Here is a 17,215-nt window from a genome sequence, read left to right as displayed (position 1 = left end):
TTCCTTCCTTCCTCAGTGAAGGAAGGCAGCAACTGGTTCTACATCTAAATTTGGAATGCAACACCAGAAATCTGGTATATGTAAGTTTGGAATGCAGTGCCAGAAGGTATTTCCTTCACAGGTTTTCCACAGAAGCTCAAATATATTTGTAGGAATTTACTGAATTAAAGATCGAGTTTTGTCTAGGAATAGGCAATGGAGAATAGAAAAGATAGATCTGGAAAGAGCCAGAGGTGGAAGAAGACTTCTGCAGTCTTGCAAAAAGTCAACTAAAATGTTATAAGTGATTACATTATTAACAGAAGAAATAGAGATAAATTTGTGTTTAATTTGCTGTAATTGTCTTTATTCTCTAAATGTCCACAATTACATATATTAATTTTATAATCTAAAAAGTGAATTACATTTTGATTACTTTATCACTTTTTACTTATATTTAGAAATAAAATTTAAATTTCCATTATTAGGGAATTGTTAGTAATTATGAACATTTATATAAGGACATTTGTGCAATCATTAAAATAATGTTTACAAAGTGTTTTAGATGAGATTGAAAGATATGAGGTAAATAACAAAGACAAGATTTAAAACTATATACTATTTGATGTCCTCTGCAGTAATGTGTATAGAAAATATACTGAAAAAAATTACATTGCACTAAGAATTAATTTTCACTAGATTATTAGGTTATAAAATTTTCTTATTTTTTAAATTTTCCAAACATTCTGTACTGAATATTTACAATCATATGAGAGTCAACTTAGTAAAATTTGGAGCTATGTGCTTAGATAGTTCTAGGTCTGAAATGCTAACAACCTGAGGTGGTACTTCTTCACAGGTCTGAGAGTAATCAGTTCTATCTAAAACATTTGAACTAATTTATGCCCTTAAATGGATTCCATTTTTCTCTGCTACACTTCCCCATTTTCCTCTAAGCATCTGTCTTACTTTGAATGCCTGCCACTGCTTTGTCTCAGGAAAGCTTAAATTTATTTCCAGCAGATTCCCTCACATTCACATGACAAATACACATCTGCTTGTGTGTGTTTCTTTTTTCTCACATCTCACTGAGAGTGTGCTTGCATTTTTCTGATGATTTATGGAAAAGTAAATATAGTTTTCAGTGCTATTCACCCCATGTAAATTTCTAATGATCCCAAATGTGAGGGTGTGTATGACAACGATGCCTTGGTAAAAAGCCAGCTGCTCTTTTCATTTGAGCAATAGTTTGATATTATTCAACTCACTAAGTGAGTTTGTTTGTTTCAGCAGCTGTTGACTTTATCTGCCTCTCAATGGATGGAAAAAAAGAGAAAAAAGGAAATGCTTCCCTCTATATGCCTTGCCTGGCTACCTTTGGCAGGGCTCTTTACTAGGTGGCAGACTTATCTATCTATTATTACAATCTGGAACATTTGGAGCTAGAAAGGTCTAATAGATTATAACTTTCAAGCATCCTCTTTGTGAAGTAATTTTACATTGCATACATTATGGTAAGTATAATTAACCACTTTTGTCAGGTAAGAAAATTGAGGCTCAAGTTCATTAAGTAGCTCAACTATGGTCACAAATATTATGGAGTGAGAATTTGAGCCACTCATTTTCTTCTCTCACAGAACTGTGAGGTCCAGTAAACTTATTCAACTTAAGGTCTGATAACAGATGTGGGCCATAAAACAAATCTCTTGCAAGGCTTGAAGACTGTACAATTGGTTACAGTCTCAGCAAAGTTGCTACTGCACTCTAGCAAGAGGATGTAGGCCTAGAGGATTCAGGATGTAGACCTAGAACCTGGACCACAGGATCCCTTCAGCAGGCCTAGAGGATTCAGGGATCCTGTGGTCCAAGTTCTCAAGGGTATCTATTGATGTGATCTGATTCCAAGTCTCAAGGTTTCATTCTTCCTTATCAAAGCCATGACTGCTGCCTAGGACACTTGCTTAGACTGCAAACTCAGCTTCTCTTTAGGCCCACAGCTCTCATAGTTGGTCCTGGGACTGGACTTCAGCATGGTCCATCTCTGGCAGTAGACTGTCTGTTTAAAGTCTGTGAAGGGATTCCCAGACTTTCTGACCATTCCTGAAGTTGACCAACCTGAACCTGTCATTGTGTTTGCAGCCTATTTTGGAACCCATCCAGTCTTTGTAATTACCATTCATTCTCTCTGTACCTCTCAAAATCCAAAGTAAACTGCACAATCTAGAATATCCCCTTCTGTCAGTTTCCTACGGCTGCCATTATGAAGTACCACAAACCTGATGGTTTAGAACACCAGAAATTTACTGTCTCACAGTTCTGGAGGCCAGAAGTTTAAAACCAAGGTCTCAGCAGGGCTGCTTCTGAGAGCTGTGAGGGAGAATCTCTTCTCTGCCTCTCACAGCTTCTGGGAGCTTCAGGTGTTCTTTGTCCTCCCTTCCCTTTTTCTCCTGTATGTGTGTCTGTCTGTGTCCAAACTTCTCCTTTTCATAAGGACATCAGTTATATTGCACTAGGGCCCACCCTAATGACCACCTCTTAACTCAATCTTCATAAAGATCCTATTTCCAAATAAGATCACATTTACAGGTCCTGAGGTTAGGGCTTCAACCTATCTTTGGGGGACACATTTCAACCCATTAAATCATTTTAATTGACCACAGGTAAAAGCTTAGGGATTGCAATACTCTAACATGCCGGGGGCTCTCAAGGCCCCACAACCACCTGTTGTAATAAGGTCTTTTTTTTTTGCCATTCAGCTGGTGACATAACTCTGGACCTGCATCCATAGAATCTGGTTTCATGAGCCACCCCTGCACTCTTGGTACCAAATACATTATGTAGGCTTCCTGGGAGCAGGTCCTGAAACACAGCTTCATGAGCAAGGGGTTTCCTAAGGGCCAGGAGAAGCACGTAAAGGAGGAGAATGTAGAGCAATTTTAGACAACTCCTCAGGCTTAGCCTGACTCTTGGGAGGCTTTAGACTATACATTATTAGGTTGGCCACAAAGCTCATTTGGTTTTTCTGTCAGATGGCTCTAGAAGCACTTAGCTGTCTTCATTCAAAAATAATTTTATTAGATTGTATGTTAACAGCTGTCATATCAGCATGCATTAAAAATTATCAAATTTGTGAATTTTTGTATAGCCATTTTAATAGTGGTGATAGAAGAAAATATACATTTGTGGCATAGTATGCTTTGTTATTTCAAGAAAGATAAAAATGCAACTGAAATACAAAAAGATATTTGTGCAGTGTACAGAGAGGATGCTGTGACTGATGGAACATGTCAAATATGGTTTGCTAAGTTTTGTGCTGGAGATTTCTTGTTGGACGATGCTCCACAGTCAGGTGGACCAGTTGAAGTTGATAGAGATCAAATCGAGACATTAATTGAGGACAATCAATGTTATACCACACAGGAGATAGCTGACATACTCAAAATATCCAAATCAATAAAGTTATAAGTGAAAATGAAAAACGTGTCTTCTATTTTACAGAAAAAAACTGATATGAAGTTTTTGTCCAACCCAATTGATCAGATTTTGCCCCACTTTGAGGCAAAGGAACCAGGCTCTCAGACTCTTACAATAGTCCGTCTAGATTACATGCTGTCTCAGAGAGACATAGGCTATCTCCTTGTGGGGTTGAACTGGCTGTTGCCAGCCCTTTGAAGTGGCTACAGGTGATGCAAGACATGTGGAATAGAGCACAGAAACTAAAGACCATGCACATATATAGCTGGTGAAGAGGACTAGAGTGGATGGGGATGGGGAGAGCAGGGGCAGAGTTGACTGCACACTTCTTCCTGCTTGTGTGTGAAACTTACTGCAGCTTCCACACATGAATGTTATAGGTAAAACAAGGTTACTTTGGAACGCTGAAGGGAGGACCAGGAATGCCTAATGCTAGGACACAGCCTGTCCTGGGAGCAGGGTGTCATGGTATATGAGGGGAGGTGCCTGGTGGAGGTCATTCTCAGATTGGTGGCAGCTACAAAGGCAAGTCGGAGGTAGCTCTACTGTGGCCTGGGGAATGGCAGGAACCAATGCTTCAGGGTCCACACAAGAGAGCAGCAGCCTTTGGTCCTGGCTGATACCTTGTTTAAGAGATTCCTCTAGAAACTTCCAGAGACAAAAACAAGATAAGCAACTGTGGAGTGGTACTGAAAGTCTTGTGGTAATAAGTCTGTGTGTACAGCCAGATGAGTTAATGCTTATTATTTTAACATGTCACGCTTCTTTATTTTAATGCTGGACAGGTATAGCCATTTTTGTGAAGGACAAAATTATTTTATTTTCTCCACAATGGTGCAGAAAATGCACAGAATTAATTAGGAAGACCTAGTGGAGGGAAAGTAATATGAAGAAATAGATTAAGCTGAAAATAATAATTAAAATAAATCAGAGAGGGGAAGAAAGAATATAGAATTTACTTGAAGGCAGGTAGATTAGAGATATACGAGGAAAAAGATGGCATAAATGCTGCCTTTGAAGTGGGAAGTATGCAGGAAGGGAAAAAAGAACTGTCAAAATGCACCCTGCCAAAGACCTCGGTACTCCCTCAAAAAGAGGTCTTGGGAGTATACATTAAATATATTTGAGGAAACTGAGGTTCCAAGGGATTAATTGATTTTTCTCAAAATTACACTTCTGAGGATTTTGCAGCTAAAAAAAAAGTGAAAAAAAACCTAATAGAAATTATAACTGAGAAACAGGTGAAACTCTTTTTTTCCTAAAAGAATATTCTATGGCTAATTCTACGTGTAGGTTCTTATAACCATAACTCCAAATTGTGCTCAACAGTGACTCACTACCACATTTGCATTCTTATAAGAAAGGCTTGTAAATTAAGTTTCTTAATATGATTTCTCTGATATATTTGGCCAACATTAGCACACAATTGCCAAGTAAGTTGCTTAGGCAAATTAGCATTAATTTTGCTACATCTGAGTAAATGTCTCTCCCTTAGCTGACTTTTCTATATTTGCTGTATTTGTTGGAATGTGTCTTATGTTTTGTAGCACTTTCATCACTTGTATCCTGCTAGGACAGATTTGTGACCACTGGTAGGAAGCTTTTTCCAGAGAAACATTCAGATATGAAGCAGCTGGCTTCTGGGCTGGTAACTTCCAGACTTGGGTTTGGGATTGCTCCAAGCTGCTGAATAAAATTTGTAATTTTTTTTACATGTATGAAGTTAACATCCTCAGAGTCAAATCTAATATGCTCCAAATATAATGCTCAAACCACAGAAAACAGAGCCAGCTAGGTCAAGACTGTGCTTGACCTTCTAGTGCTATTTATGGAGCTCACTGGAAATCTTGTCTCACTGGACGAGGATGCCCTCTCATGGCCAATTATTCCACTAATTCAGTAACAATGAAGGTCACAGGCTTTGCAGAAACTGCAGATCAGGCCAAAAGTAGTAACCCTTTCACTATCTCTTCACATTCCAATTGCTAGAGCGGCTAACCTTACACTTGAACTTAAGGAAGATTGTGGTGTTCTTGCTGCTTTATCCTCACCTTTTTTCGTTGCTTTTTCGAGAGAAAGAAGGCTGATGCCTTCTATACACACCCAGACCAGGAATCATGGGCATTCGGACTGGAAATCGAACCTGGAATCTTAGGCCCTGGGAGCCTTCGCCCTGACCAGGAATCGAACCCACAACTTTTGGTTATGGGATGATGCTCTAACTAAGCCACATGAGCCAGGGCTGATTGTGTTTTTTGTAAAAGTGTTTCTATTTGAGGAATAGTTTTCATTCTATTTTGACAAAGTAGCACTGGAAAAAGACTTAGAAATTCTTGCCTTGAAACGTTATCCAAAATATTGCTTCTAAAGCTGACCATTGCTCTCCTGTGAGCACGACCTTCACTTCGTGACAAGGGGGACACTGAAGCTCCTGCTCTGTAAGAGCCAAGCTTGGCTCATCTTTTAATGCGAGCTCTTCCTTCTCAGAGTGGATTTTAAAGTATAAATGTTGATCAAATCATAACCACTTCTCCAAGTTTCACTCCCCTGTGTGCTGTTTCTAAACAAGAGAAGTTATTTTATAATTTATTCATATTTCAAGGTGTTAGAATATAGAAAAAATTAAACCACCACAATCTCACCTCCCACAGGCCTATATTTTAATGTACCATATGTTCTTTTATTCCTTTTACATGCATATATGTATATGCCTATAATACATTGAAATTTTATGATTGTATATAATACATGCTGTATAGTATATAATTATATATACCATAAATTGTTTCACTATTTGTAGGTTTTTTGATAACAGATCAATTATTACTCAAGAGAATTATATTCAGAGAATATACTATAACTATTAAAAGCTTAATAACAAAAATCTGGACTAAAGTGGATCTGGCATGTGCTCACATCCAGTTTCTTTCTCCTGGAAGCAAATGAGGTTAATAAAATGTAACTTGTTTACCATTGTTTCTGTGACCCTACAATGAGGAAGGAGAGAATTTTACACCTGAAAAACCCGAGACTTCGCTGGCTCATGTAGAATATTGTCACAGCGTTCATGCTGCCTGGACCTCTCCAGGGCGCTCTCCTCCTGTTTGCCTGGTGGAACCTGATGCACATACACTGATGCCCTGGTGAAGCTAACTGTCTTTACTCAAATCCCACTGTGGTTTTGCTTGTAGCTAGCCAGCCATGTCTATAATTCACACAATGGATATGAAGGTCTATTCTGGCCAACTAGGCAGCGTCTGGCAATTTGGGAGCCACAGGACAGTCCAAGTCTCTGAAATCACTCTACGCACTGGGGGCAGTCCCCTCCTCAGAGCTGGCTGGTTCTTTAGGGGAGCCCCACAAAGCACAAGGCAGGGCTGTTCTGTATCTATTCTCTCTTCAAGTCAGCGATGGCAGTACCATACACACATCTTTCCAGGGCAGTATGTAAGTGTGATGGAATGTTGGCATCGGTCACAAAGATAAAGATAGATCACCTTGAACAAAGGGGGTTTGGACTTCCAATGAGCAGCAAAAATTATAGGAATTTCCCACTACTTGGCACCCTGACTGTCAGCTGGGGATGGGGAGTCTGTACTTAAGAACTGGGGAGCTTGAGGGCTTCTGTTTCCAGACTCACTGCTTCCAGAGAGGAGTTTGCTGCCTTCACATGGCCTCGGCCCTCTGCCAGGTCCTTGATGACGTGTCCCAGGAGGCAGAAACTTGAGCAGAGTGCAGAGAAGCTGGGTAGATGATTGGGGTAGATTGCTTCTTATATTTCATTCTAATCTACATTATTACTCAGCTCAAGTCACTGTCTTTATATATAGAGATACATATATGTGTGTGTGTGTGTATATAAATACACACACTCACATATATAATTTTTAACTGAAAAGAAAAATTTTTCCTCTTTTTATTTTTGTACCTGCAATTATCATGAACAATCTGGTTGCTATTTGTTAGTCACCTTTGGATTACCTTAAATCTACTCACATGTTGTTGTCATTGTTCCACATTTGGCAGGCATACACCAATGTATGTTGTTCTGAAATATGCTGTGGGTATTTAATGTCAGATACTGTTATTGTGTTTCTTCTCAGCTTTGGTCCATAGCATGAGACCTCTTCCCAAAGCACGTGTAAAAATGATCATTTTCAGTGTGGCCCAAAGTGTTATCTTCCCTTCTTTTCATTCCTGGAGAAAATTCTATTTTATCCTCCCTCAAGAATATTGTAATTACTGTGGATGAAAGAAAGACTAAATGATGCTAAATTTGCCGAGTGCAAATTCCTTAAAATTTCACAGGTAAAGTTGCCACAAAAACATCTTCTTCAAATGGTTTTCACCACTGCTTTAGTGAAAGAATTAACTGAAGACTTGCTGTCTGATATGAAATTATACTATTCTCAGAACATCTTTTCTTCTGTGGTAAAAATTTATAACCCTTAGGTCCCAATTGGTTTTCCTATCTGTTATCCCTAAGATATTTTTAAGCTAATAAGAATTTCCTTACCTGGTCCCATTTTCCTATTAAGATCTTTAATTGTTCTCATTTACTGGAACAAGTTTAAAAGTTGAACGCACGTGAGGGAAACATTAAGGAACTACCACACACTCATCATTGTATTATAACCAAACACTCACTTTTTTAGCACTTACCAATCGCCAAGCATTGTACTAGGTGCATTACATTCCTTCCTCATTTATTCCTCGTAACAGTCTATGCGCTAAGAATGATGAGATTTTGCTGGTGGGGAAAATCAGATTTAGAAAGCTTATTTATTTTTCCAATATCACTGTCCTGAATGTGGTGACCTCTGAGAATTCGGTTCTGGCTGCCTTCACACCCTGAGAGCTTCATCATCCCCCTCACTGCCTCAACGCATTCCCTGTCAACCTGGGGACAACGTACTGGACTCACGGTCGCCTTCTCTTTGTGGCTGTGTGGCCTTCGGTTTGTCTTCCATATTTATGCCGAACCACTCTGGACTGCCTTGCTTTCCGAATACTGACAGTCCTCCAACTCCACATTTTCTCCAGATAATTCCACCCAATGTCATAGCTTTAACTATTAACCAAATGCTGATGGTTCTCTAATTAACAATCAAGCCGTGGCTTCTCCTCAAATTCCAGCTTTAGAGTCGTAACTGCAAAATTAGTACCTTCACTAGGATGTCTCATAGACACCTAGATGTTATGTCCAGACAGAAAAATTAATTTCTCCTAGTCACAAATCTGATGTTTCCCCTCACTTCCAATGTTAGTAGAAATATCTCAGATCACCCAGTTGCTTAGGCCCCAAATTTAGGAGTCAGCCTAGATTCACTATTTCTCACATCCAGTTCATTAGTCAAGTCTGTAGTCTCTTTTCCATAATAAACCCTAAATTGAGTTCTAATGTTTTGTGTAGCTACCAAGCCAGACTACATTTCCATTATCTCACTCCCAAATGACAAGGATAACTTCCGACTTGTCTCTTCACCTCCATTATTATTTCTTTTCCACCCCAATACGAGGCTATTCTCTGAACAGAAGCCACACTTATTTTTCTGAAAACATCAGGTCATATTGTTTTCTGCTCAGATTTTTTTTAGTTTCAAAGATTTTTTTATTTACTTTTAGAGAGAGGGGAAGGGAGGGAAAAAGAGAAGGAGATAAACTTTGACAAGTGAGAGTAACATCGAGGCAACTGGGGACCCAGCCCGCAACCCAAGCATGTGCCCTCAATGGGGAATTAAACCCGTGAACCTTGGGTTTTCAGGCCAGTGCTCAATCCACTGAGCAACAGCAGCCAGTGATTTCTGCTCAGATTTTACAATGGACTTTCATCATGTGAATAACAAATCCAGAGTCTTCGCCAGGATCCACCATGCACCAGGTAGTCCAGGTCCTGGTTATCTTTTGGATTTACCGCATACCACTTTTCCTTCACTCTCTCACATTTGCACTACTTTTCTTGCTGTCTATTGGACTCGCCTAGCTCTGGCAGCCTTTCGGCTTCTGATTGGCTATTTTCTGTTCCCCCAGGTGTTGGTATCTGTCTTTTGTCATTTCTTTCACCTGTGAGCCCTCTCTCTATGATGCTCTCCCACCACACACTCATCAGTCACTCTCACTTCAACCAGATTTTATTTTTTCCTGATAGCCCCTACTACAACCTAACCCCATAACATATATTTTTTTCTGAACTTATTTACTCTCAGTTTTCCTTGTGATAATGGAAAATCCACAGGGGTAGAGATTTGGCCTCCTTCATTCATCCTTCTATCCCAAATGTTTTAAAGTGTGTTTGGCGTAGAGTAAGTATTTTTAAAAAATGGCAAATAAAAGTATTTAAAAATGTTTCCCTAAGTTAAGCTTTTATGTCTTCTAATCTTGAATAATGCCGAGTGCAACTGTCTTTTCTTTAAGATTTGCCAGAAATGCAGGTTGTTCCATCCTGTTAGAAAATATGCTTATAGCTGGGGAAGTATGGCAGGGCATGGGAGGCTGGAGCTGACCATGGCCTCAGTCTATGCTTCGAACATCAGTGTACCAGCCACGTGGGGAGGCCCCCTACCCTTCACACTGCCACCTCCGATTACACTGCCCACATTTTTCTTCTACATCCTTATGTCCTACTTCATGAAATATATTTCTTTTACAGCTTAGTTTTTTTCTCTTCTTTCTTCCTGTTGAATGCTTATTTATACCTCAAAATTCAGTTAAACTCTACCCTTACCAGGACTCATGTTGTAATATTTTCTTATTTTCAAATATATGGCTGCTTATTTGCAAATTTCCTATGAGATTTATTATATCATTGTAATTTGTTTATTGAATTCTCTGGACTTGATGGGGTATAAGCAAATAGTAGCTGCTTGTTTTATCTACTAACTTCCACATTCTCCTTCTTTCATCTTTTTTCCACACCTGGAGGTTAGGAAAACTGTTCACAGGGTCTAGTGTTAAATGTAGTCTTCCCTGACCCACTAAATCTCCCAGGTGGGTACCTGAGAGAAACAGTTGTACAATTATGTTCACAGCAGTTTTATTCATAAAAGTCAGGTCCTGGAAACAACACGTTCACCCACAGCGCGATAGATTAAAAAAGGGTGACACATTTACACAATTAAAGTCTACACAACAGAAAAAATGCAGCACCGCTATAACATCCCAGGTGACAGCCATAGACCTGATAGTGAGCCAAAGAAGGTTAAACACAAAGGATTTCACACTGTATAATTCCACTTATGTAAAGTTCAAGAAGAGTTAACCATCTAAGTGAAAGAGGCCAGGAGAGTAGTTACTACTCAGAAGCTCTGCCAGATGATTACATATATAGAGAGAGACATAAAAAGTTATCTAGCCATACACTCAGAGTTGTATACTTGATGTGAAAAATTTCTTCAAAAGAAAATAATAAAAGCCACTCTAGGCTAGTATGAGAATACATTTCCAACTCTCTGTTCCTGCCCCCCAACCCCAGGCTTGACCCAATGTTCCTCAGACTTGAAGACGGGTAGAAAGAGGCACCTGAAGTTTTCTTCTCTCTTTCTTTTACGTCATCCTCACCCACTCGCTTGTTGACCACTTGAAGGTCAGGCCCAGGAGTGAGGAGGATTTGCAGAAAAATCCAAGTATTTCTTGGTTGGGGCTTGTGTGATAGACATAGCAGTCCTGCCTCTTTATCATTGGGATGAGTAGGCATAGTGGCTGGGACCTTGGAAATTAAAACAAGACACATTCACAGGAGAGGAGAAAACAGGGTTTGTGCTCGCAGAGTGAACACAGGAGAGGGAGACACGGGGATAAGTAAGTCCAGGGGGTGGTCAGAGCTTGGGTTTATATACCTAACTCAGTAGATGATGGGGAAAAGGAGAAAGGCCACTTATGGGAAAACAATGACCTTTGGGGGGGATAAAAGGCTTTCAGGAGAAAACAGAGGAAATAAAATTTGTGATAGTGTTTGTCTATGTAGGAGCCAGTGGTCTTTCCATCTCCTGCAGGGCCATAAAACTCCTCTGGAGAAGGAGTTAGGAGTAGGTTTCATTCGTGCGCTCCCTTCTAGCAGTAGGTCTGTCCTAACGAGGAGTTTATGGCTGTCCTGTTTCCCAAAGCCACTGTTTTAGTCAGGTAATAGGAGCTCCAAGAAAACTTTTCAATTTTTATCTTTTTTTGCATCTGCTGAATCTCAAATTTCTTCAGCTTAAAATGACCTTTTTTAACAAAGTGGGATATTTTGAGGTGTCATGTTCTGATCTGCTGTTGCCTATTCTTTTGGGATGGCCTGCTGTGGAGGTCACCTCTCACTGCACCTTTTCTTAGCAGGAGCAGAGCGCCCCCTAGTGGACACTGAGAGGCACCTCACCCTGGCAGGGCAACCCCTCTGGCATTAGGTTCTTCAGGGTGACTCTATATTTCTGCTACCTCCCATGAAATGAACTTCTCTCACATGCAAACTTTTGCCACTCCGTTTGTCTTTCTAAACTCTGGAATTACAGACTGCTCCTATTATGTGGTTCTCTTTGCTCTGCAATGCAAAATACTTCAGCCAGCTTCCCCCAGGGAGGTTTTCTGACTGTATCTGGTTACTATCCCTCAGACTCCAGGGGTTTCTGTCAGGCTCTGTTAGCTGGTGTTCGGGTGAAGCTTTCACTGGTCTTGAGGTCGGGGGAGGTAGTTTGATGGGAGGGAAAAGAGTGCAATTTGCTAACAATTCTCATCAAGGAAACCTCATCAATCTCCTCTCCTCAGTCTTCTGGCCTCCTCTTTATAGACACTCTTATTTGGGGGTACACAATGAGCTAAGGTTTGCAGAACCGGCTTGGGGACCACCTACCAGGGAAGCCTATTAGATGCTCTGACCTCTTCACCTTTCACCCGTTGTCCTTACTGTTGAATCCTAGGAAAATAGCACAGACCATTGAAAAATGCACTTAATATTTGTTATAAAATATATTTTGATCTATTTATTTTAGGCATAACTACTTTCCCCCTATATTATCCACAGATTAAAAATATAAAGTGTATTTCTTTGTATCCAAAGTGTCTACCTCTTGTCTGATAAGCCTGACTCTTAACCAAGATTGCTAGTAAAAAAATGCATGAGAGTTATATTCATTTAGGACCAACGTGCTAGTCCTCTAAATTTATTATACTTTATTTTTTTTTTTTTTTTTTTTTTTTCTTGAGTTTCTTTGGTTTTTTCTTGTCTCTTTTTTTTTTTTTTTTTTTTGTTCTGGGCAAAGCATCTTTTTTTTCCGTTTTCATAATGGTTGTCACATTCATAAAAGTGCACTCTGAGTACCTTTGACTCTGTAAGGATATGCTACAATTGCTAATAAAACAGAAATCTCAGTGACTTAAACACAAAAGGCTTACATTTCACAGGATCTACACATCCACTGTAGACTGGCAAGGGAGTTTTTCCTTGCCATCACAGTGATGAGGGGTTCCAGGCTGATGGAAGTTTTATTTCTACAAGATTCTATGACCATAGACATAGGAAAAAAGGGGGGGAATGTGAACCACATACTGGTTTTTCAAGATTCTGCTCAGAAAACTCATGCTAATTCCCCTCACATTTCACTGACCAAAACAAGTTGCTGGGTGAAGACAGATGTCAACGAGATGGAGAAGTCTAATCCTCTCTCAGAGAAAGGCAATGAAGATCTGTGAACAATAAATACTTCAAGTTAGCACACAAGGGTACTTCACAAACCAGAGTTAACCATGATCTATATGGATTATATGTGACTCTGGTCCTTCTGTTATAAAAGATGATTGTATTTCATATCTATGGATTGCTATATTCCAGTCACTGCTTCAAACATTTAAATACCGTATAAAAATTAATCATTATAATAGGCCTATGAATTTAGTACTACTATTATCAGAATTTTAAAATGAGGAAATAGAATTTCCAACCAGTTAGGTAACTTTCCCAAAACCACACAGCTAGAGGAAGAGTGAGTCACTCTCAACAAGTCTAGTCACAGAGACTTCAACCTTAATCGTTACCTATCCGTCTGAAACAAACCACATAATTTCCACATGTAATTTGATATGTATCTGGACACACATTAGATGTACATAAATGTATGAAGTGTATGCTTCTTTTACATTTAGAACATTATAAAATGTAGCAATACCTTTCCTGGAATTCTGTCTTCATTTGGACCCCACTTGTCTGAGTACTGTGGACGTGGTGCATGTACTTCCAATCTTATTTGGCACATTTTCATAGCAAAGGTATCCATAAGCATGAATTGTTTTGTGTTTTGTGTTTACATAAATGACAACATATTTGCCATTGCTTCATATACTAAATATTATGTTTTTGAACTATATCCTTAGTTCATACATACAGAGCAGTTCATTTGTTTTAAATTCACTTGACTTACTTTCTAGTCACATGTTATAGTTACTGGATCATATACTTGATTTCTCAAAGGTAAAAAAATCATTTTTTCATTTTGCTTTAAAATTTCTTTCCTCTAAAAAAGTTAGGGTGTATATACATATACTCTGTGCTTTCATTTTGTTTAAATTGTTGCAAATTGTGTGTTAAAATTATTCCTTAAGAATTCCTTTTGCTTTTCATATTGCAATACTATGCTATAATATGCATAAATGTTTATAAAAATACAAATATTCATAATAAGGCCTTTTATCCAATTTAATTATTTGGGCATTAAGTTCTTTCTCATTCACTCTTTTTTTGGTGCATATCTGTTCCCATTCCTTCTTCCGGCCTATAAAAGCAGGCCAAGTTATAAGAATAATGCTTTATGAGAATATGTGAAGCCAAAAGAGTTGTATGGATGTGAGTAGCCGCTTTTTTTCCACTACAAGCAAAGCTACAATGTTACAATGAGAGTTTATTATGAAGGAATTGAATAAGGGGAGTTCATTAGGAGACTGCATACTTAAATGGTATTCTTTTAAGAGAGATAATAATACATCCACCTTTATATTGAACAACTCGAAAAAAGGGAAGCCCTGTAATATTTATAGCTTGAAGTTCTCTTTCTTTTTTATTACCCCTTTGTATTTAATTTTCTCATATCACGTTAAAAATTTGAGTCTTATAAATAACATACTCTAAGTCTCCGACCCAACACAAAATGGATTCTTGTGGCGTCAACTGCAGACCTCTGTCCCCTGTGTCTGAGGATGGACCACTGAAACTACTAGGCTGGAGTTCCAGCTCCCACTGGCTGCAAAATATGACAGACCTCATTGCCTGCTTCATTTGGAACACCTACATTTTTTTAAAATAAAGACTTTTCAAAATAATTATGACTTCGTAATTTTTCGAAGACAGACTATCCCTACACAAAGTCTCTTACTTTGAATGCACAAGAGCATTATGTTTCTGGTAATAACACGGTTTCTGTCAGATTGTCTGAATCTTCATTTAAACACTTGGGTCGCAGAAGATAAGAGGATGGAAATATTTAGATTATAATAATGTGAGGTCAGATGACAAATTCATTTTTTGTGATTAGTAGAGAATGAGACTTGGTTGGGGGAAGCATCACGGCGTTGTACTGAAGCTGTCCTCTCCGCACTGGTTGTTAGGCACCGAACTACCTGCATCGTGGCCTGTCTTCTGTAAGATCAGGGCTGGCAGTGGCTGGCACCCCTCCCCCATTCCAAGCACACCTACATACCCACACCCAAACACAGAGCGCTGCATCCCACAGTCAGGGCACGCTGGAAGTGCCCACCCTGGCTGGCATTGTGTGCCAGCACTGGAAGGCTCCTCTCAGGAGGACTGGAAAGATTAATGTTTACATCTCGTCTATTGTCCTTGTCACCGAGCCCCTACCTTCCGAACTTGGCAGCATTAGCTTCTGCTGGGTTTTATACCTACCTAACTTTGACTTTCTCCGTGGTGTCTTAACTGTTGGTTAGCTTCCCTCATTCTGATCTCACTTATTACATTTTCCAGAGTCCACAGAATTTCTGGCATGTAGCTGGCACTCATCCTCTATTTCTAATGTGGTATAATTAGGTCCTTATGATTTGGGGGTAGTTGAAAGGATCGTGGGGAGAGTAGTTAAGTGTGCAAGACCAGTTTTCCCTGCTACGCTGAAATACATCACTTCATTAATTTAGATGTTTAATAGCCATGTTAACCTTTTCATGAATATTTCTATATAATAGTTAGAGGCCTATTGGACTAAGGAAAAATAGACCTGTTTATAAGTTGCTGTATGACCTTACAAAAGCTACTTAGTCAATCTTAGCTGCATGCTTCTTTTCTGAAATATGAGATGAAAAAAGTTGATTTCTAAAGTTCCTCTCACCTCTCTTACTTCATGACTCTGGTTTTTAACAGTGCACTTCACTGAAGCATTTCACCAGGACTGCATTTTTGCAGGTTGACTTTATGTGTTAACCCTCACGTTTATATAGAAATTTATTCCTAAATGAAAAGAAAGTGTCATGCCCTCCAAAATTTGAGCAGACTTCAACAATAAAAAGCAACCTTTGTGTGCCCACTTTGCTTATCTATCACATGGTAATTGTTCATTTACAGTCTTTTACGCTGTAGAAATTTTAAGGACCACTTCTCCTGGATGTTCCTGATGAAAAAATGTTATGCTCCATTACTCAGCACTTAGAACTAATGGCTGTTAGTTTAGATTGTTGTCAGCCAGCTCTCACTTTTATCTCCAGAACACTTGTGATGGCAAAGGGCACTTTTTGAGATCTTTTGAAAGATCAGGGTCAGGAAATGTCAGGTTCATAAAATCCTTGTTTCCTGACAATTTTCCAACAAAATACTTAGTGGCAATTCCAGCTGATAGGAAGGGAAATGCTTGTTGTGAAGCACTATCTCACTAAAGAAATAGCAAACAAGACTACTGCCCATAAAAGGGGGTAGTACTTGTTCTCCTAACAGTCAAGTTCACTCCTGGCTTCGTGCCACGATAAGTCACACATAATGTTCAGGTGCAGAAAATGTTCTTTTACATTGATATACAAGATCAATTATAGGAACTAAATTGACCAAATAATTTTTTCAAGCATCTTAATTATCTTATGTTTAAAGTAGTTTTTAAGACTGTGGTTTGAGATAGCACTGACTACTGGCAAGGACCATCAGTGTTACCTGAACAGCCTCCTGACCAGTCTTTACCCATCAGATGGTAAATCCTTCTGATATAGCATGACCAGTGGGTGCCTGGCCCTGGTTGACCATGTCTCACTTCAAAGAAATCTCTATTATTGACCTAGACATTTCCATTTTTGAGCTAGATTTTTTAAAGTTAGGTTTACTCATTTCTTCTTGGTTCTACCAATTGGTCCTGATTTTTGACTTATACCCTCATCCCCAAACTTATCCCCTTATTTTTCATTCCTATATCTGCATGGAGAAAGGAATGGTTTTCCTCTTTCATTTGTGCATGAAATCATCTAAGTCAATTAATGTGTATATATATATATATATATATATATATGCATAAACATGCACATGCACACACACGTTATATATATATATATATATATATATATATATATATATATATATATACGTGTGTGTGCATGTGCATGTTTGCATATTTCATACTCATCTCCATGCCACACACTAGGTCAGATTACTGATCAAAGGAAAAATTGTGGCAGCCCTTGGAGAATTTACTGGCTAGGAGAAACATGGACTAATGAACTGTTCATTTCATTATATGGTCAGTGTTTTAAATCTTTGTATGCAAATTTTGGGAAGTAACTTTGCATCTAATAATCTTATATGTATTTGACCCTC

This window comes from Artibeus jamaicensis, unplaced genomic scaffold (genome assembly GCF_021234435.1).
Source record: "Artibeus jamaicensis isolate MK-2021 breed Jamaican fruit bat unplaced genomic scaffold, CSHL_Jam_final contig_1284, whole genome shotgun sequence".
Lineage (NCBI taxonomy): Eukaryota > Metazoa > Chordata > Mammalia > Chiroptera > Phyllostomidae > Artibeus > Artibeus jamaicensis.
This window is presented reverse-complemented; position numbering follows the sequence as displayed.